Below are 23891 nucleotides of genomic sequence, written 5' to 3' on the forward strand. Positions count from 1 at the left end.
GCCAATTACGCCCAGCGCCGATCGCTTCCACGGATCTCACATCGACGATCCGGAAGGCTCCTTATCATGACCGGAACTGTGAATAGCATATCTCTCAGCACTCTTAAGGGAGCCCACCTGGCGGTAATACAACCGAACATCTCTTCTCGACCATGGTTCGTCTCCGTGCAGCTTCGTAGACGTCATGTAACTTCTATCATTCGCATGAGGCAGCGAAAAGGGGGTTACCCTGTGCACCTGTATCGGTAGAAGATTATCACGTCTGGGCGCTGCGATAAGGACGCAACGGCAGTAGCGGATCTAAACCACATCACATTAGCATGTAAGCGTAGGCTTCCGCGGCCGTTGTCTTCTTCAATAAAATTCTTCAGGGTATCAGACCGCATCGTCATAATTTAAAATGCGCCAACGTTTCGGCCAGCGTTGCAGCTAGCCTTCATCAGGGCCTTACGTTAACTGCTAAATGAGCACACTTGGTTCCTTAAATAGCTGCACGAGAAAACCGTGTCGTTACTTGATTGGCTGTAAAAGGAGGAGGAGGAGGGGTGAAAGGTATGCTTTATTGGTGTTTCCTTTATTATCTGTCATTGGCTGAAATAGGTGTTTTCTATTGGTCTTTATATTAATCCACCCCATTGGAGGAGACGGACGAATAGCGAACAGGTGATGGCTGTGACGTCACACTGTTTCCATGCTGTCCAGAAGCCGGCTGCGGCGTGCCATTGCTTTGTGTGCTCGCGACCACTACTGCGGCTCTCCGCGCGTCTGCATGGGCCGCCACGGCTCTGCCGCCGCTCCGTAGCCCTGCTATTGCAGGCAGCCAAGACCTCGGAAGCTTGTACCCGTCCTCTCTATTCATGTTGGCGGGTCTTTTGGCTATTTCTATCGCCTCTCTAATCTTTCTTTTGAAAGTGAGAGGCTGTTTCGCCAGGACGCGGGCTTCTTGAAAAAATATTGGTTTCCCGCACTCGTCTCGGTGTTCCGCCACTGCTGACTTAGTGTGTTGTTTCAGGCGGATATATCTTTCATGTTCCGAGAGCCTTGTGCTAATCGGACATTCCGTCTCACCTATGTAGACTAATCCACACGCACAACCAATTTCATACACGCCAGCTGTGTGTAGTTTGTCAACTGCATCCTTGGTAGAACCGAGCATGTCTGAAACGTAGGCGCATTTTAAATTATGACAATGGGGTCTGATACCCTGAAGAATTTTATTGAAGAAGACAACGGCCGCGGAAGCCTACGCTTACATTTAACCAACCTGTATGGGCAGGAAATCCACGGAAACATCAAGAAGTTAGAAGCACTGCATTTATAAAGATGTAAACTGCTGAATGACCTTGCTTTTTTGAAGAGATGCAGAGACACGAGTGTTGTGCCGTATTCTTTGCGGTTGACGTCTCACATAAAAACGAACAAGGCGAGGAATATCTGTGTTAAAGCCAGTAAAGCATTGCTACGGGAAAGGATCCGCCACATCCGCATAAGTCTCGATGCTCACAACAGGAATTTGTGTGATCTGCACCTATTTCTGGCCGGAAAACTTCAGATGGAAGACTGGGATAAAGTCGACAGGTTAACCTTTCAGCAAGCATCAAGGACCAGCAATAGTATTACTAACCGCCAGATGAGAAAGTACGACAAACTACAACAGAAAGCCACGGACGAAACATTGACGCTGGACAGGCGACGGACAGTGGTCAACCTCTCCAGCCACACCTTGAGCGAAGCAACCACAGCAATTCTGGCCAAGGGGATGAATTTCGCAGTCCCACCTAAGCGAGTTCCAAATGAAGATATCATAGAATCCGTAGAGGCTTCGGTACGTCATCTGCCACAGGCCGAGGCGGAGAAGATCCGGCAGGAAACGGTCAGAGTTTTGAATAAAGCAAAGCCACCGAAGCAAAACATCAACGCTGAGGAATACCATGCCATCAAGGAACTCAGGGACAACCCCCACTTAGTAGTGGTACAGGCAGATAAGGGCAACGCCACTGTAGTCTTGGACATAACTGATTACAACAAACGAATGGAAGATATTCTCGCAGAACCTATCTACAAGAAACTTCAGGGAGATCCGACGGCCAAGGTAATCAAAACGACGCAGGCACTGCTCAAGCACTCTAGAATCAACTTCGACAAGGCCAGAAGATTCATTCCGCAAGTGACACTGGCACCAAGGATATATGGAGCACTGAAGGTACACAAAACCGACTTCCCCTTAAGACCCATAGTAAACAGTATAAATTCGCCGACCTACTACCTAGCGAAAGAACTGGCACCTAGGCTCCGACACCTAGTGCATCAAACCGAGTCCTACGTTAAGGATTCCACTCACTTCGTGTCTCTCCTAAAGGAAATGCGTGTTACAGACCAAGATCTGATGGTTAGTTTCGACGTCAAATCCCTATTCACGAATGTCCCAGTGTCAGATACTGTGAACATCCTAGAAGAACGCGTGGCACCTGATATATGTGAGCTTGTGCGCCACTGTCTGACGACCACCTATTTCAAGTGGAGAGGTCAATTTTATGAACAAACTGACGGTGTAGCTATGGGCTCACCTCTATCGCCTATCGCAGCAGAAATCTTCATGGAGGCATTTGAGGAAACAGCCCTCCAGTCCGCACCATTACGTCCAAATTGTTGGCTTCGCTATGTCGATGATACTTTCGTCATCTGGCCACACGGAGAAGAGGAGTTACAGAACTTCCACAAGCATCTTAACCAACAGCATAGGAAAATTCAGTTTACAATGGAAACAGAGAAGAATGGGGTGCTGCCTTTTCTCGACGTGGAAGTTTATCGAAAATCTGATGGTAAACTTGGCCACAAAGTGTACAGGAAACCAACCAATACGGACAGGTACCTTCACGCGTCCTCCCACCCAGAAGAAGTCCGCCCTGCACACGCTAACGAAGAGAGCGTACAGGATAAGCGACGAAGAACATCTGAAGACAGAACTTGAACGCCTCAGGTCCATCTTCGGAACTAATGGCTATGGGAAGCAGATGATAGACAGCACCATGTCGACAAGGGAGAAGACTAATAGGGAAGAGGAGAAGGAGGCACAGAGCATTGCTGTGTTACCATATGTACAAGGGGTCACCGAACGTATTGGCAACATTCTACGAAAAGCCGACATCAAACCAATTTTCCGAAGCAGAAACAAAATATCAGACATGTTCGGTTCTACCAAGGATGCAGTTGACAAACTACACACAGCTGGCGTGTATGAAATTGGTTGTGCGTGTGGATTAGTCTACATAGGTGAGACGGGACGTCCGATTAGCACAAGGCTCTCGGAACATGAAAGATATATCCGCCTGAAACAACACACTAAGTCAGCAGTGGCGGAACACCGAGACGAGCGCGGGAAACCAATATTTTTTCAAGAAGCCCGCGTCCTGGCGAAACAGCCTCTCACTTTCAAAAGAAAGATTAGAGAGGCGATAGAAATAGCCAAAAGACCCGCCAACATGAATAGAGAGGACGGGTATAAGCTTCCGAGGTCTTGGCTGCCTGCAATAGCAGGGCTACGGAGCGGCGGCAGAGCCGTGGCGGCCCATGCAGACGCGCGGAGAGCCGCAGTAGTGGTCGCGAGCACACAAAGCAATGGTACGCCGCAGCCGGCTTCTGGACAGCATGGAAACAGTGTGACGTCACAGCCATCACCTGTTCGCTATTCGTCCGTCTCCTCCAATGGGGTGGATTAATATAAAGACCAATAGAAAACACCTATTTCAGCCAATGACAGATAATAAAGGAAACACCAATAAAGCATACCTTTCACCCCTCCTCCTCCTCCTTTTACAGCCAATCAAGTAACGACACGGTTTTCTCGTGCAGCTATTTAAGGAACCAAGTGTGTTCATTTAGCAGTTAACGTAAGGCCCTGATGAAGGCTAGCTGCAACGCTGGCCGAAACGTTGGCGCATTTTAAATTATGACGATGCGGTCTGATACCCTGAAGAACATTAGCATGTTCCAAGTACACGACTGCCCAATCAGACTTGTATAAGAAATCGGTTGCGAGAGGTTACCTCCTCCTTATCAGTGCTCCTGTTTACCGTTTTGATAAATGTTAGTATAACTCGCCCGTGGACTATTTCAAAGCGACCGGCATCCAAATTTAATTTATGAGTTGTCGAGACCTTCATTTTCAAATGGCATCAACCCGGTTCGTAATCGGGTGCGTAATTTTGTGCTTTAACTTGAGTGCGGACCTTTATTTCTATATTGCATATACATTATTGCTCTTAAATGAATATGAATAGCGCTCTGACCTTGGAATTCCAATGATAACTGGAGCCAATACTTTAGGTGTAATAAGGTGGGTACCTCACGTAAGCAAGCTTTCGCGCGTAAAAATAGTTACTATTTTTAATGTATTTTGAAATTTAAAGTGTAGTTTATTTTCATTAATGAATGTAGAAAACATTATTATCAGCAAACTGCATTAAAGGAAATACACTGTAAGAAAAAAAAAATGGCGCAGTAGGAAGGAATTCTCCGCATGGGACGGGTATCGTAGACGTGATATACGGATGAACAAATGATTTTAATATCAGAAAAATGGAATGATTTATTCAGGAGAAAGAGCTTGAAAACTGGAGCAAGTGAAACCGCGTCGGTCCATCTCTGGCCCTTATGCAATCAGTTATTCGGCTTGGCACAGATTAGTAGAGTTGTTTGATGTCCTCCTGGGGGATTTCGTGCCAAATCAATTGGCACGTTAGATCGTCAGAATCCCGAGTTGGTTGGAGGGCCCTGCCTATAAAGCTCCAAATGTCCTCAATTGGGGAGAGATCAGGTGACTTTACTGGCCATGGTAAGGTTCGGCAAGCATGAAGACAAGCAGCAGAAACGCTCGTCGTGTGAGGGCGGACATTATCTTGCTGAAATGTAGGCCCGGCAATGAAAGACAACAAAACGGGGCTTATAATATTGTCGACATGCCGATCAGCTGTAAAGGTGCCACAGACGACAACCAAATGGGTTCTGCTACTAAAAGTTATGATACTCCAGACCTTCATTCCTGGTAGTCGGGCTGTATGGCGGGCGACGTTCTGATTGGTATCACATCACTGTCGGGGGTGTCTCGAGTCACATCTCCGCGGAGCGAAGTAGAATTATCTATTTCCAAATGAGCTCTGATGATCAGCGAAGACTTTTCTGGAGGCGCTCCGGATTGCGGTGGATACCACCGTGATTATCACCCGGCAAACTGCCCGACATCCAGGAGTGGCTCTGAGCACTATAGGACTTAACATCTGTGGTCATCAGTCCCCTAGAACTTAGAACTATTTAAACCTAACTAACCTAAGGACATCACACACATGCATGTCCGAGGCAGGATTCGAACCTGCGACCATAGCGGTCACGCGGTTCCAGACTGAAGCGCCTAGAACCGCACGGCCACACCGCCCGGCGGTGAGTAATTGGATGCCATTTCTTTTCAAAGCAGGACCCCGTTCTTTGCCATCCGCGACACCTTTACAGCACAACACTCTGTGCCCCAGTTTGTTGCCCTTCATGGAAAACCATCCTGGGCTTCCTACTTGCCATACCCTACCTTAACCAGCAAGGTCACTGGACATCTCCCCAACTGACCAGCTCAGGATTTCGACGATCTAACGCGCACGTCGGTGAGAACTTGACACAATATGCCTCAGGATGACATCTAACAACTCTATCAACCAGTCTCAAGTGGAATAACTGCTTACATAAGGGCCAGAGGTAGACTAACGATTTATTCACTTGCGTAGTTTATGAAGCTGTTTCTCTTCAATATGGGATCCAATTTTTCTGAAATTGTCATCATTTATTTGTCTGTACATAAACATCACATCCAACGATTTCCGCCCTTTCTTGTCTTAGTGTGTATGCATTGAGGGGGCAGTGTCGGAATTCCCAGACTCCTGAACAAGAATCTCACAAACTTACACCACACAGGGCTTTCTGAGGCAAAAGTACCCCTCTATGAACGGGAAGCGTTACCCCAGAATATAAAGTCGTATATCATAAGCGAATGAAAATAATCAAAATAGATTAATTTCATGTTTGCCTGTCAGTTATCGCAGATACTGTTCTAATGGTAAATATCGGTTTCGTTTTGATTAAGATTCTGAACATGGGCTTTGCATGACAAAATACCGTGTACATGAACACCTACGAATTTGAATTGTTCAGACTCACTAATGGCAATTACTTCACAAATGCCAGCTTCAGTTGAGTTGTATATAACAAACTGTAAGAACCGCGTCTTACAGTGATTTGGCGTCAATTTATTTCCTCGAAGCCTTTAAGTTTTGTACTGAAGTGCATTATTTCCTACAATTCCAATGTTGATCTCAATATAAAACATTACAATGGTAGTGTTATCAGTAAACGGAATCACCTGTTATATTGGAAGGCATATCATTTATGTTTGTATAATGAGAGTTCCAGCATTGACCCTTGAGGAGCCCCTCACTTAACCGTCTCCCAGTGAGACACAACCTCATAGTCGTTCTCCATACTGTGGAGAATTACCTTTTGCCGTCTGTTCTTAAGGTATGAGATGAACCAATTGTGAGTTACTCAACTGGTTCCGTAATGGTCCAACCTCTGCAGGGATATTTTGCTATCAACACACTCAAACGCTTCAGTTAAATCAAAGAAGACGCCTAACATCGGCAACTTTTAGATTAATACGTCCAATACCACCCACAGAAAAGAGAATATACTATTTTCAGCTGTTAAACCTCTTCTAAAGCCGAACTGTACGATTGAGAGGAAAATACATGGACTGCAATGATCAGCTGTCGTTACATGCAGAGCCTTTTCAATAATTTTTGCGAACACCGATGGCACAGAAATAGGTCTAAAATAGTCTGCATTATCCCTTTCTCCTTTTTTATAAACTACACTCCTGGAAATGGAAAAAAGAACACATTGACACCGGTGTGTCAGACCCACCATACTTGCTCCGGACACTGCGAGAGGGCTGTACAAGCAATGATCACACGCACGGCACAGCGTACACACCAGGAACCGCGGTGTTGGCCGTCGAATGGCGCTAGCTGCGCAGCATTTGTGCACCGCCGCCGTCAGTGTCAGCCAGTTTGCCGTGGCATACGGAGCTCCATCGCAGTCTTTAACACTGGTAGCATGCCGCGACAGCGTGGACGTGAACCGTATGTGCAGTTGACGGACTTTGAGCGAGGGCGTATAGTGGGCATGCGGGAGGCCGGGTGGACGTACCGCCGAATTGCTCAACACGTGGGGCGTGAGGTCTCCACAGTACATCGATGTTGTCGCCAGTGGTCGGCGGAAGGTGCACGTGCCCGTCGACCTGGGACCGGACCGCAGCGACGCACGGATGCACGCCAAGACCGTAGGATCCTACGCAGTGCCGTAGGGGACCGCACCGCCACTTCCCAGCAAATTAGGGACACTGTTGCTCCTGGGGTATCGGCGAGGACCATTTGCAACCGTCTCCATGAAGCTGGGCTACGGTCCCGCATACCGTTGGGCCGTCTTCCGCTCACGCCCCAACATCGTGCAGCCCGCCTCCAGTGGTGTCGCGACAGGCGTGAATGGAGGGAAGAATGGAGACGTGTCGTCTTCAGCGATGAGAGTCGCTTCTGCCTTGGTGCCAATGATAGTCGTATGCGTGTTTGACGCCGTGCAGGTGAGCGCCACAATCAGGACTGCATACGACCGAGGCACACAGGGCCAACACCCGGCATCATGGTGTGGGGAGCGATCTCCTACACTGGCCGTACACCACTGGTGATCGTCGAGGGGACACTGAATAGTGCACGGTACATCCAAACGGTCATCAAACCCATCGTTCTACCATTCCTAGACCGGGAAGGGAACTTGCTGTTCCAACAGGACAATGCACGTCCGCATGTATCCCGTGCCACCCAACGTGCTCTAGAAGGTGTAAGTCAACTACCCTGGCCAGCAAGATCTCCGGATCTGTCCCCCATTGAGTATGTTTGGGACTGGATGAAGCGTCGTCTCACGCGGTCTGCACGTCCAGCACGAACGCTGGTCCAACTGAGGCGCCAGGTGGAAATGGCATGGCAAGCCGTTCCACATGACTACATCCAGCATCTCTACGATCGTCTCCATGGGAGACTAGCAGCCTGCATTGCTGCGAAAGGTGGATATACACTGTACTAGTGCCGACATTGTGCATGCTCTGTTGCCTGTGTCTATGTGCCTGTGGTTCTGTCAGTGTGATCATGTGATGTATCTGACCCCAGGAATGTGTCAATAAAGTTTCCCCTTCCTGGGACAATGAATTCACGGTGTTCTTATTTCAATTTCCAGGAGTGTATTTCACTATTGAGTACCTTAGTCATTCAGGAAATTTGTATTTTAACATAAGCAGCACAGTGCTTTAGTATCATGGCAGGTACGCCATCATATCCTCGAGAGTATTTACGCTTCAGCGAGTTAATTAGTGACTCAATATTCCTTTTGTCAGTGTCTCGGATCACAGAGGTGTATTTCAGATAGCAAACTTGAAAGGACATTTTCTGAGAGAGACTTAGATGATTCCTTGTAGAAATTAAATTTTTGATCACTTCTCCTGCTGAGCCGTCCGAGCATGTTTCTGACAATCAGAGAGATTTAGAGAGGCTAGCCGTGAGTACACTGGGGTGCTGGCGATCTGTTGTCGAGGCGGAAGTCATGCAGCGCTGGCCTTTACATGGCCTCAGTCTGGAGTCCACCTACGAACGAGATGCAGTGCAGTGCCTTGTGTAGTGGCAGACCTGAGTATTGAAGACGTGGCCGTGACCACTGAGCATTGAGGACAGTCCTGAGCTGGGCGCACCGAGTGCCGGCTGTTTGTTTGTGTGTCACATCCCTGTGTAAGAACGTAGGCTTCCGCGGCCGGTGTTATAGTGATTAAAATTCTTCTGGATATTATGCCGTGTCATTGCAAAATACTAACAACATTAATAAACTAAAACCGACGTTTCGGCCGAATTGCAATGGCCTAATACCCAAAAGAATTTTAATCACTATCTCTTTGTCATGTTCGGATGGTGCGGGTTGCTTGGATAGTGTGTGGCAACAAGGACAGGCATCGGAAAGAGGCTGTCAGCCTGTCATTATCTCAATGCCGTGTACCGATTACGGCTCCCACATGGACGCTGTGGATCCACCAGCAACGGGTGTTAAGTTGTCGGTTTCCATTTTCTGGATACTGTGTGTCTGGAGTATGGCGCTCAGTCGAGGCTGCTGCAGATCGATCATGCGTGTGAGCGACGTTGTTCTGTCGGTCTTTATGCTTCATAGGGCGTTGTGTTTTTAGGGGTTTAACTGTCCTCTATGCCATGTTCGTGTTTGTGGTATAATGTGCACAAACTAATGATTATCAAAATATTTTTCCCCAGATGTGCCACAGAATACATATACTATGTCTCCATGGGGTTTACAAATAATAAAAGACTGCAATGAATATATGAAGTGGCCTTAGATTATGTACATATCTCCCTGTTAATAATTTAATTTTAAAGAATTTACCGGAATGTTTTCCTTAATATTTCGAGTTTTAATATTGGCCATTGGCACGCAGCTTATTGTCTCTCCTGTGTGATTGTGTTTTTATAATAAATCTCTGCCAGAGTTTGTTATTTTTTTTGTTGTAATGTAATGAGCCTGAGAGAGGTACAGTCATACATTTTGAAATCAATAGTAGGATTAACGATTGTTTTACGTAGTCAAATATGATGAAAATAAGTACTTCGAGATCAGACTGTTGTGTCTCGCCATGATTAATCCCTTTTACTACAATATGTAAAGTTCAGATTGTGGATTCTATTAATAAATGATGAAGGGAAATTTGTCCAGTGAAACCAGCCATTGCCACGGTTCCTGTCGTTTAACCAACTACGTTCACAAAGTTTCTGTTAAATATTGTAAATGTACAGGGGTTGGACAAAAATGTGGAAACACCATGGGAAATGCATGTCGGGCAGGTTGTGCAGTTGCATAGTTGCATTTGACCACGGGCGGCCCCTGTGCAGTGCCTTTAATACGTTGCAAGTGTCAGTCATGGACACAACAATGTTCTCTGTAGTTGTGAAAATTTATAATAATGTCAAGTTAACATTTTCGCAGAGTAAATGGTTCATAATAATAAAAAATCTAATAAAAATCTGATCTAAATAATTCAAAAAAATTCAAATGGCTCTGAGCACTATGGGACTAAACATCTATGGTCATCAGTCCCCTAGAACTTAGAACTACTTAAACCTAACTAACCTAAAGACATCACACAACACCCAGTCATCACGAGGCAGAGAAAATCCCTGACCCCGCCGGCAATCGAACCCGGGAACCCGGGCGCGGGAAGCGAGAACGCTACCGCACGACCACGAGCTGCGGACTCTAAATAATTAATCTAATAAGATGCTAATAATAAATAATCAAAATCTAATGAAAAAAATCACGTAAGCTATACTGTTGCACTTGATATACATGGATTCTGTTCGTCATACGCATATATATATATATATATATATATATATATATATATATATATATATATATATATATATATATATCCAGCACAAAACACATCTACTTATGACGCAATAAAATGATTTGCAGAAAATGTCGTAAAATGACTCATTCCTCACTGTCAATACAGTTGGTCACTGAATGTCAATTACTTAGTCAGTTTTAAGCAGTCCAGCCAGGATCGTATGTTTTACCCTTTTCAACTTACGTCAAATGCTGCTATTTAAATCGAAGTTTTCGTGTTTAAATACTCGCCAAAATCATTTATTCCATATTTTAAGCACTTGTTGCGACTTCGAGTGCGTTGTTGGTTTTAAATATACTGAAATTTAAAAAGTCCACGTAATTGCGGATCAAATGGGGATCAGCGATAATCTTTTTCGCCTCCCCAGCAGCTGTGCTAAATTGCTGGAAAATCTCAAGTAAGTGACAAATGGAGGTTATTATCTAATAAATGAATACATGTACGTTCGATGTTGCTTTACAATGTATTAAGAAACATAACTGAGATACAATTACCCCATTACAGGCCCGTAAGTCCACATAAGAACAGTCGCTCTTGTAACAAACGATACAAAAGTAGCTCGATGTGACATACGAGCAACAAGGTCAAAACCAAACCAACAATAAAGACCAATAGAGAGAATCTGATTGTGAATTGCTATTTATACACTATTAACCATGGCAGCGATTCTTATATGTCTGCTTGCATATCTTTGATTGTCTTTCCTATAGTTAAAATGTGACCTAATTATACAAAATATTCGTCCATCAGGATTTGTTCACTTTTATACTTGAAAATTATTGTTTGTTAATTTTAAAACATTTTAAAAATTTATTGAATTCACTGCCCAAGAGACGCAACAGGACTTATACAACATACAGGGAATGCGGAAAAATATCATCCGCTAAGCCACAATGCGGACGAAAGTGCATGTTGAATAATCTTGACGGACGGGCATTGAGGAGGACTGTGGCGAAAATCATTAAGATGACAGCTACAAAAGTCACTGAAGAAGTGAATGTATCGGCTGTGACCCCTGCCAGCACCAAAACAATCTGAAGAGACCTCCAGGAGCTACGAATTGCAGGGCGAGCTGGAATTCCAAAACCACACATCAGTGATTAAAATGGCCGAAATGGGAAAACGTGCCGAAGCCATGAAACTTGGACTAAATAGCAACAGAAGAAAGTCATTTGGTCGGATGAGTCTTATTTCATACTGTTTCTAACTTTTGGCCGACTTTGCTTCCCAAAGTCGAAACATGGCGGGGTTTCGCTGATGATTTGGACAGCCATGTCGTGGTATTCCACGGACCCCATGGTTACTCTGCAAGGTCGCATTACTGCCAAGGAACATATGACCATCTTGGCTCATCTGACCCAGTTCTTGGTACAGTGTTTATACCCCAATGTTGGTGCTGTGTTTCAAGACCACAGGGCCCATGTTCACACAACTCGCATCGTCTAGGACTGGTTCTATGAAAACTAGGATGGGTGGTCGCATCTTCTCGAGCCATCACAGTTACCAGATCTCAATATTATTGAATGTTTGTGGTCTATTTTGTAGAGAAGATTTCTCGATAGTTATCTACCTCCATAATTGTTTCCTAAGCTTGTTGCTACTTTAGCAGAAAGAAAAGTATAAGATTCCCTTGAAAATCACACAGGACTGGTATTTATCTTTCCAAGACGACTGCAAGCTGCTTTGAATGCCAACGGTTTTCCTACGCCGTATTGGCGCGGTAATCTGTTGCGTTTTTGCTGTTTCCGAAATTTTGTCCGCCGTCGTATCAGACTTATCAGTAACAAAAATATTTTTACTGTGCGTCGACTTTATACCCTCGACTTTCTGCTGTTGGTTTTATACTGATAATTAGTTATTTGCATACCACGTGCTTTTATTCAGAAGCGAATGTGAAGTATTTGATGATGACAATGATGATGATGATGATGATGATGATGACGACATCCAGTAAGTCATAGAATTGTATGGTCATCTGAAAAGTGACTGTCACACTTGATCAACTGTTGGAAACTACGATTTGAAACAAGATATGCAGAACATGCAGGACGTAAAAGTCGTGAATCTCTTAGTACGCTTTTGCTGCAGAATGCGTGAACAAGTATAAAGGCTTGAGTGGATAGAGGAGGGATAATCCTTTTCTTATTTAATATACAGACAGTATGAAACATAGTAGTTTCCGGAGTGTCGGATAATCAAGAACGCTTTTACTCGTAAGATGCAGCATGTAATCACGGTCAGTTTTATTACTCTAGGGTTGATGACTGCACTTTACAATGTTTTTTGAATTCTATCAGTATAATTTTTTAGTGCGCGCGCGCGCGCGCGCGCGCGCGCGCGTGTGTCTGTGTGTGTGTGTGTGTGTGTAACGACACCTAAGAAGCGTTATCAGTTATTTTATTTATTTTATTAGACACGTTTTATTACAGAATGGACTGCCTGCAAGAGATGGGATGGCAGAAACAGAAATATTAAAAGTATTTGTACGTGAATTCCCGGATTAAATTTACACTGATGCAATCTCTGATCAATATCACAGCCACCTGTTGCAGATTCATGAACTGTCGTCGCAGAGTTCCGTGATTCTGTAATTATATTTGTCAGAACTAGTAAGCGGTCGACCAAGCCAGTATGTACTCAGATGAGCGCGGATAACTTACGAGGCTGCAGTAGTTATTAAGTAGGCTTTATTACGCGGCGCAAGCTTGCTCCTATCTGAGATCAGGCTGCACCCGCCAGAGCAGTCAGCTTTCGCAGCTGTGGCGCTGTCGTAACTGCTGATGAGATTACTACTTGCAGCAACGCAGTACCGCTCTTATCGGTGTACGATCGCAGAGGAGGATGTTGATTTGTGCACTGCCTATAAATACACCATGTAGTCTTGTATGTAGTTTCCGTTGATAAATGCTGACAACGTCACAGTGAAGCCCACAGTTTGTTGTCTTGGATAGTAATATTGACGGAAATTGGAACACTGCCCACGAAAGGCATGCTCTCTCTTTCGTTCTGGTTCTAAACACATTTTCAATGGGCCAGGTAGACCCCCAGTATCTCGTCTCCTACCTTCCAAACTTTACAGAAACTCTCCTGCAAACCTTGCAGAACTAGCACTCCTGAAAGAAAAGATACTGCGGAGACATAGCTTAGCCACAGCCTGGGGGATGTTTCCAGAATGAGATTTTCACTCTGGCAGAAGTAAAGCTGTGAGTACCGGGCGTGAGTCGTGCTTCGGTAGCTCAGATGGTAGAGCACTTGCCCGCGAGAGGGAAAGGTCCCGAGTTCGAGTCTCGGTCGGGTACACAGTTTTAATCTGCCAGGAAGTTTCATATCAGCGCACACTCCGCTGCAGAGTGAAAATCTCATTCTGGAAACATGTTACTCACTTTGGTCCAACTACAGCGAGTATATAATCTGTGGTAAACATTAAAATAAAATATCTGTGTATCGGTAATTCAAATACACATAATTGATCAGTTAAGGTAAGAAATGTCTGTGGCAAACGTCATTGGAAAACCACCACGGTAGCAAGGGACATGTTAATGAAACATGTGTAACTGTGACCAGAAACAGTTGAACAGCCCCCTTCAGTTCTTGGGGCGGAGAATGAAAAGATAAGAGAAATGTAGTGACAGAAACAGAGCCCTGCTCCTGTGGGACACAAAGAAGATACACTAGCCAGCAGAGCACAAAGAAGGAGAATGAAATCAGTCCAGAAGAAGAAACGAAGCGTCTGCCGGTCCCTACTTACGCAGGGCCGCCCACAGCCTAGACTGCCAGGACAATGGAAAGGTACAACTTAAAAATCATTTTCCACTCAACGATTAAGATGAAGAACATTTTTTCCATCAGTCAAATACCAATGAGTCCTGCGGACTGCGAACAGTACATCGGCCACACACAGTGGCCCATCTCGCTGTGACGTGTGAGGAGCGTTCGTCCCTACCAAACCGACTTTGCAATGGCAGAGTACAACAACAATGAAGGCCCCTGTTTGCATTTGAAGAGACGAATGCGCTGTACCACGCTATCTAGTTCTAGGATTCTGTCAGCAAAGAGGCAGTGGAGGTAAAATCACGATCTTGTTAAGAGGGACAGCGGTTTCCAGCCGATACCTGCATGAAATGTGGCGTTACCAAACGTCTTAGGAATGTTCTAATGTGAAAGTGGCAGCATCAGGACTCGAAGCCAGGTCCTCCAACTCCCCTCCACCCTCCTGGAAGAGGGGGGGGGGGGAGGGGCGGTGCTCCCATCACAGACGGCAACGTCTCTTCCGGAGGCACGCGGTAGCCCACTCGTTGCAGCCTCGGCAAAGGAGTCTGTGGTGTAGCACCAATAAAGGAACGAACTAGACATGAACATGACACTTCGTCTGAAGATAACGAGTGGAAAACTCGATGAAACGTTGCGGCATCACGACGCCACGACTGAGCGGATAAGCCGAGAGGATTTCTTTGCTGCGTACATTCTGTGCGTTAGTAACTTGCGTTGGCATGACAACTCTGACGGAGGGTGTTGTGGAAACAGACGAACAGGACAACTGACTTCCGTGACCTCTGCTGACCTGAAGCGACTTCATCTGCATCACACAAATAGCTGATATGTTAAAATCTTCCTTGTAGTGGATACTTCTTACTGAAAATGAAAAATTTAAATTATATTTAATATTTGATCGTTACAGACTTATTAGCGTACTGTCATAACGTTTTATGCATTGTACCCACGTGTTACAGGTGCATCACACCCAAAAAATAGGTCACCTAGATTTTGTACTGTCATCTCATATACACTGACGGAAAAAAGTCGCTCCTTCCTCCGCCCTCATCTGCCACCGTGTAGCCTCTATAGTGCTGTTTTAAGTGAATGTTCAGTGTTGCGAACAGCCACCATAGCGTCGCTAGTTGTGTTTTTTATCTCGTGTGAACAGAAATCAGACAGTCGCCGTTTTTTTTTTTTAATTGTTCCTGTCTATTTTCTGTGTGTCTTCATCCGCATCTTCAACGCCATGTTTTTATATGTTACATTCCACAACTTTGCGCCATTTCAGTTTTTTACAATATCACCGTTTTATCATCTGTTTTTCTTCTTTGTTTATATTCTCATTATGTTTTTTAATTTTTCTGTAGGTCTATTAAGCTGCTGCCACCCCCCCCCCCCAAAGAAAAACAAATCGCAGTACCAAAAAAATTTATTTAGAGTGATGCAGTTTTGGGAATATATTTGTCTTGGTGACATATTTAAGTGATTAACGTTGCAAGATCACAGGATAATGTAAGCGTGAGACATACCACTACGTAAGTGAAAATCTGGTACATTAATTACCGGTGCAACAGCCAGAATGCTTAAAGCAAGCATGCAGACCTACATGCATAGTATTGGAAAGCTGCCGGAAAGCAGTTTGTGGGGTACAGTTCCATACCCGTTGCACTTGATCGGTCAATATGAGGACGATTAATGCTGCTTGTGAATGACACCAGAGTTGTCGTCCGATAATGTTCTATATGTACTCGATCGGACACAGACCTGGTGATGGAGCAAGCCAAGGGAACATGTCGCCTCTGTAGAGCATGTTGGGCTACAACAGCGGTATGCGGGCGAGCGTTATCCCTCTGAGAAAAAAAGAAAAAAAACCTGGAATTCTGTTGATGAATGGCAGCACAACAGGTCGAATCGCTAGATCGGCTTACAAATTTGTAGTCAGGATCCATGGTTTTTCTTCTTTGTTTATATTCTCATTATGTTTTTTAATTTTTCTGTAGGTCTATTAAGCTGCTGCCAGCCCCCCCCCCCCCCAAAAAAAAAACAAATCGCAGTACCAAAAAATTTATTTAGAGTGATGCAATTTTGGGAATATATTTGTCTTGGTGACATATTTAAGTGATTAACGTTGCAAGATCACAGGATAATGTAAGCATAATGTGAGCATACTGTCATATGAAATCAGACTCCATACTGTAGCCTCAGGTGTAGGTCCAGTGACCTTAGCATGCAGACAGATTGGTTGCAGGCTCTCAGCTGGCCTCCTTCTAACCAACACACGGCAATCTCTGGCACCGAGAGAGAACCAGCTTTCATCAGAGAACACAAAATCTTGCCCTCCAGTCAGCTCCACCTTGACACCACTGAAGACGCAAATGATTGTGGTTTGGGTCAGAGGAGTGCACGCTACAGGGCTTCTGGCTTGGCGCTGTCCTTGAAGTAAACAATTTCTTGCATTCGTTATGTCACTGTGGTCCCAAATGCTAATCAAATTACTGCTGCAGATTCAGTACGATGCTCCAGAACCACACGCCGAACACGATGATCTTCACTGTAGGTGGCGCCACGTGATCATCCGGAGCACGGTCTTCCTGCGACCGTAGATTCTGGTGACCATCCTGCCAGCATTCATGTACAGTGGCTACATTCCTGTCTAGTCTTTCTGCAGTATCCCAGAAGGAACATTCAGCTTCCTGTAACCCTATTATAAGACGTCGTTCAAACTCAGTGTGGTGGTGATAATGGTATCTTTGCCGCCTTGACGGCACTCTTAACTAAGATCAGCTCACCATGCCCAATTTCAAAGGTAACTAACGCTCATGGCAGTCACGGCATGCATTTAAAGCAAACCCGATTTGCATCCTCACAGTTTCGCCGCTAGCGCCATTCCTATTCGACTTACGCGAAATTTGAACAGACACCATCTTACAAGTAGGAAAACGCCTACCAACTCTCGTTACGTCACACAACTCCTTCTTGGTGTTATGATTTTCTTCTTCTGTCAGTGTATTTTATCGTCTAAAGTACTTACGTAAGCTCTTTTAACATTTTTTACTGAAAATCTTTTTATTGAAATTTGTTAGTAGCAAATGTGTAGCCAGTCAGTAGCCCACAGGAAGATTAGCTTTGGTACAGAGGACTCTCCTTAATTACAGTAATTGAAAATATGGTTTTCATAATGGTGAGATTGTACCAAGGCATGTGTTTAATGGTATGACATCATTCTATTTTGACTTAATCTTAAACCCTGCTTTTTTTTTAAAACTTGTTTGCGTTGTAGATCTGAGCGTGATCGAAGGAGTTCGGAACCGAACATTTCGTTTCAGATCACTGAGCCGGTGGCGAAAGAGTGTGAGTGAGGATAATGTGCCTTCACTACACACTGACACTGTTTCTCGTAGTATGGATTGCACTGTCTAGAAGCAACGAGTACTTTGGTAGGCTTATTATACAGCATACCTAAACAGACTCTCTACATCCTCTCCCGGCACCAGTTTCACTTGGCAACCGACCCTCACGTGCGGCAGATTTCCTGATGTCTTGTCAGGGCTATTAATATCAGACAAGCGACGCCATCGTACCGTATAGTTCTGTAGATTAACTTCCACTCATTAGCTTTCGTCTAGCGGTCCGTTGATTTCTCCACTTTGTGCAGCTGATGTCAACGCAAGAAGCGATTATTCATAAGTCCGAAATGGCCGTGACATTTTTGTACTTAATAATTCATTACTGTTGAGGCACGTGTCCAACCATCAGCCGAAACAGAAGATTTTAGGTAACTCTTCTTCAATAGTACAATAGAGAACTACTCTCTATTAAGACCAATCGAGATTATTTTTTCTCTTTTCTTTCTTTTATGAACCCATGAGGGAGGTATCACTCATTCATCGGCTCGAAAAGGGTAGAAAATTAAGGGGAATGTAAAGGAGATAGAGAAAAGACCAAGATTTGTATTACATGCGCAGGAGCATCTAACAAATCCTGCCCTTGCATAAAGAGATGTAAGAAAGGAAAATGAAGATTTCATATCCCGTTGACGACACGATCGTGAGAGACGGTGTATAGACTGAGAGTTAACAATGATGAGAAGGAAAATCTGTTTATCCTTTTGAAAGCGACAGACAGACGGCACATTGGACTCCAAACATTTAACGAAAGCAGAGAAAATAGTTGTTGTGGCTGGATGGGCAACTAACCACACTTCTGTGGCAAGCGATTTCTATTTTACGTATTAATGTCATTTTTTGTTCTGTCGAGTTTTAGTATCGTTAAATGCTCCTGTATTCTATAATTTAACTACTACGAAGTAATCTTGTAAGTACGCAAGAAAACAGTGCTGTCTGCATATATCAAATCCCATTGACAACAGATACTTGCGTATTCTTGAATTCATGACAGCTTCAAACTTCTGTAAGGCATATGCAACTTTAAAGAAAGTAATTTAAAAAAACTAAAAAATACTTTTTTAGTCATCAGTCTTATGATAGGTTTGATGCAGCTCCCCACTAATCCCTCTCATGTGCCAACCATTTCATCTAAGGGTAGCACTTCCAACTATGTCCTCAGTTACATGCTGGATGTATTCCTAACTCTGTCTTCCTCTGCAGTTTTTACGCTCTATAACTCCCTCTAGTACCACGAAGTTATTTCTGATGCCTTAAACACGTCCAATCATGCCATCCCTACTCTTGGCAGTATTTTCCACATATTCCTTCCCCGCCGATTCTGAGGATAATCTCCTCATTACTTACCTTATAAGACCACCTAATTTTCAATATTCTTCTGTAGCACCCTATTTTCTTCTACTCTCCTCTGTTCTGATTTTCTCACAGTTCATGTCTCACTATCATGCGACACTGTGCTCCAAAACGTAGATTTTTAGAAATTTCTTCGTCAAATTAAGATCTAAGTTTGTTACTAGTACAATTCTCTTCACTGGGAATGCCCTTTTTGCCAGTGCTAGTCTTCGTTTTATATCATCCTTGATCCGTCCGTCATGGGTTATTTCGGTGCCTAGGTAGCATTACTCGTTAACTTTATATGTTTCGTGATCACCAATTACGGTGTTGCGTTTTTGCTGTTTTTATTTCTGCTACTTCTCATTGCATTCGTCTTTTTCGATTTAGTCTCAATCCACATTCTGTACTCATTAGACTATTCATTCCACTCAACAGATCCTGTAGTTCTTCTGCACTGTCGCCGATTGTAGCAAAGTCATCAGCGAATTTTAATGTTAGTACCCTTTCCCCTTGAATTTTAACCCCACTCTTAAACCTTTCTTCTTTTCCATCATTGCTTCATAGTTTGAATAGTCAAGCCTAAAGACAACACCCCCGTGTTATAACTCTTTTAATTCGTGCACTTCGTTCTTGATCTCTCACTCTTATTGTTTTGTCTTGGTTCTTGTGCGTTTTGCATATTACCCTTTTTTCGCTATATCTTAGCCCTATTTTTCACATAATTTGGAACACCTTGTACCATTTGACGTTGTCAAACGCTTTTTCCAGGTCGACATATCATTTGAACGTGTCTTGCTTTTTCCACAGTATTGGTTCCATTCTAAGTCGCAACGTCAGAACTGCCTCTCCGGTGTTTTACCTTTCCTAAAGACAAACTGATCGTCATGCAATACCTCGTTAATTTTCTTTTCCATTCTTCTGTATATTATTCTTGCAGCAACTGCTAATCTGGCTGTGCGGTAATTGTGTCACTTGTCTTCTCTTGTAATCTTCGGAACTTTGTGGATGATGTTTTTCCTAAACTCCGATGGTATATCGCCAGTCTCATACAATCTACACACCAATGTGAATAACCGTTTTGTTGCCACTTTCCCCAATGGTCGTAGAGTTTCCGATGGAAGATTATCTATCCATTCTACCTTATTTGAGTTTATATCTCCCAAAACTATTCTAAAATCTGAGTCTAATACTGTATGCGCTATATCTTCTATATGGACTTCTGTTTCTTCTTCTGTTACGTCTTCAGATACCACCCCCTTCATAAAGGCTCTCAGTGTACTATTTCCATGTATCCACTCCCTTCTCTGCTTGTAACAATCGAATTCCCACTGCACTATTAATATTAGCGCCCTTGCTTTTAATTTTACCGAAGGCTGTTTTGTCTTTTCTGTATGTTGATTCAGTCATCAGACAATCATTTCTCTCTCGATCTGTTTTTTTCATGTAGCCGTTTCGCACTTCCTATTTATTTCATTCCTAAGTGACTTGTGTTTCTGTATTCCTGAATTTTCCCAAAAATTTTTGTACTTCCTTCGTTCTTCGATCAGCTTAAGTATTTCTTCTGTTACCCAAGGCTTCCTCGCTGTTACCTTCGTTGTACCTAAGTTTTTGTTTCCAATTTCTGTGATTACCCTTTTGTCCACATGTCCATTCCTCTTCAACTGAACTGCCTGCTGACCTATTGATTATCACGGTATCTATAGCCTCATAGAACCAACACCCTTTCCTAAAAGCTGTTGATCTCAGAGGGGTAAAATAAAGTTTTCTGGAGAGAGAGAGAGGGGGGAGGGGGGTTTATAACAGAAAGGGTTCTTTCACGGTTCTGTCACGAAATTAATTTGTTTTAAAATATCAATAGCACAACCCGACAGACTAATAACCTAATTTTCAGATAGGTTATTAATTATAAAACGCATGATCGGACGCGACAGAAGACACAGCGAATGCATTAGCGACAGAATTTGAAATTTGCGAGCAGTCGGCGATGTCAACTAGCCGGTGCCGGCCACTTGGCTGGTGCGACACGTGCATTATTTGCTCCACCAGTTATCGTCTCGCTCATTGTGCTTCTTCTTTAACTCGTCCTCTCGCCAAGCAAGTCGATGAATATCTGAAGTGAATGCATTGCTGGTACTCCGGTGTCACTGCCTTTTCATATACATTGGACTGTTGGATGAGAAACAGAAGCAAGTGAGTGAAATTTTCGGTAAGAAATTACACGGAACAGTCACATCAATATGACCACCGCCTGCGATCGACGTCAGTTTGAAATAACCACTCACAGGCGTGAGTGTCATAAGACACTCACTGGAGTCCTAGTGTGTGGGGGGAAAGGGGGGGGGGCGGCGGAAAGTGCAGTCATTGTCGTAATGAGGAAACGGAGTGATGTAGCTGACGTGGAAAGTCCAAGTTGGTAAACTGTTCGCGTGCCGCCGTGTTTAAATTATACAGTGCATGGAAAAATGGCTCTATACAAAAACGGCGACGAGGCAGCTGTGGAGCACCGTGGACCATAGATGATACGGATGAACGACGCTTGCGGAGATGTGTACGGGCGAACAAATGAGCAACTGACGACCAGATGAACAACGGGCCTACCAGCAGTGTCTTCTCAACGACTATTACCGAACGTTGTTGTGTAGGGACCGCAGCAGCAGTAGCCTGGCGCATGCACCCGTGCTGACTGCTATTTACGGGCGATTAAGGCTGTAATATACACGACAATACCGCAGATGGACGTCCCGAGAGTGAGGGCAGCTGGCCTTTTCAGATGAATCAAGGTCCATGAGTTTTCGGACAGATGGCCATTGGCGTATACGGTATGAAACGTCTGGGAGTAAGTGCGGCTGGTCCCGGCGGAGGTTCGAGTCCTCCGTCGGGCATGGGTGTGTGTGTTTGTCCTTAGGATAATTTAGGTTAAGTAGTGTGTAAGCTTAGGGACTGATGACCTCAGCCGTGGGGGTTTAGCCGAGCGGTCTAAGGCGCTGCAGTCATGGACTGTGCGACTGGTCCCAGTGGAGGTTCGAGCCCTCCCTCGGGCATGGGTGTGTGTGTTTGTCCTTAGGATAATTTAGGTTAAGTAGTGTCTAAGCTTAGGGACTGATGACCTTAGCAGTTAAGTCCCATAAGATTTCACACACATTAAAACTGATGATCTTAGCAGTTAAGTCCCATAAGATTTCACACACATTTGAACATTTTTCGTCTGGGAGTAAACACCCTGAAACAGTCGTCAGAAGGATTCAGGCAAGAGGAGGGAGCGTAATGGCCTGGGGAATTCTGGAAGGCACAATGGATCAAGTAAGTATACCTGTTTTGGTACCATGTCCACCCCTCCACGCTGTTTGCTTTTCTTGGGCACGATGGCTTGTACCAGCAGGACAATGCAACGTGTCACGCAGCACGCACTGGACGTGCGTGGTTCGAAGAGCACCAGGATTAGTTTACCGTACTCCCCTGGCCACCAAACTCCCAGGATTCAAACTCAATCGAGAAATTGTGGGGACACCTCGATCGTGCTGTACTCGCCATGGACCCTCAGCCGAGAGACCTAACGCAGCTGTCTACGGCACTGGAGTCGGCATTACTCAACATCCCAGTCTGTACCTTCCAGAACTTCACTCACTCTTTTCCTGCACGTCTCAGGCTATTGACTTGTGGTCACATTAATGTGATGGCACAATGTATAACTTATAGGATTGCCTTTGTTTACTACTGGGCGTAAATAGCTGCAATGATAAAAAGTACGAGGGTAATCCCAGCAGTAAGGTCTCCTATTTTTTTATACGTACATAGATCTGTTTATTTCTACAATGGTTTACATCAGTTTACAGCTTGAACATTTAGCTACTTTTCGACATAATCACAATTTCTGTCGATGCATTTTTGTAGGCGCTGTGGCAGTTTTTGTATGCCCTTGTCACACCAGTTCGCCGCTATGCTGTTCAGAAAGTTATGAACCTCTTCTTTCATCTCGTCATCGGAGCTGAATCGCTTTCCGGCCAAATGTTCTTTTAACCTAGGAAACAGGTGATAGTCACTGGGTGCCAAGTCAGGACTGTAGAGTGGGTGGTTGATTATGTTCCACTGAAACTGTTGCAGGAGAGCAACGGTTTGCCGAGCGGTGTGTGGGCGAGCGTTGTCATGAAGAATGTGTACGCCCTTGCTCAACATTCCTCTTCTGCGGTTCTGAATTGCCCGTTTGAGTTTTTTCAGAGTCTCACAGTACCTGTCACAGTTAATTGTTGTTCCAATGATCATAAAGTCAACCAACAATACCCCTTTCCGATCCCAAAAAACGGTTGCCATGACTTTAGCGGCAGACTGTGTTCTTTTGAATTTCCGCAGCTTTGGCGAAGAAGGATGCCGCCACTGGCGTGGTTGTTACTTGGTCTCAGGTGTAAAGTGGTATGCCCAGGTTTCATCACCGAGACAATTGAGCCCAGAAAGTTGTCCTGTGAAGGCGGTGAAGAAATGAGCGGAAAGCATCAGCTCGTTGCCGCATGTGGGCCTCAGTCAGCATGCGTAGCACCCATCTTGCGCACACCTTCCGGCACTTCAATGTTTCCGTTAAAATTCTGTGAGCGGTGCTTCGGGAAATCTCAGGCAGAGATCATCCAGGGTGATCCGCCGATCTTCATGCATGCTTTGCTCAACCTTCAACACTGTCTCCTCGGCAACTGATAGTCTCCCACTCCTTTGTTCGTCGTGAATTTCGGTCCGACCAGCTGCAAACTCTCTACACCACTTACGAAGATTTTTGACATCCATGCTCGACTCACCATACACTTCTGTCAATTGGCGATGGATTTCAATCGGCGCAGTGCCCTCTGCGCTCAAAA

This window comes from Schistocerca piceifrons, chromosome 4 (genome assembly GCF_021461385.2).
Source record: "Schistocerca piceifrons isolate TAMUIC-IGC-003096 chromosome 4, iqSchPice1.1, whole genome shotgun sequence".
In the NCBI taxonomy this organism is placed as follows: domain Eukaryota; kingdom Metazoa; phylum Arthropoda; class Insecta; order Orthoptera; family Acrididae; genus Schistocerca; species Schistocerca piceifrons.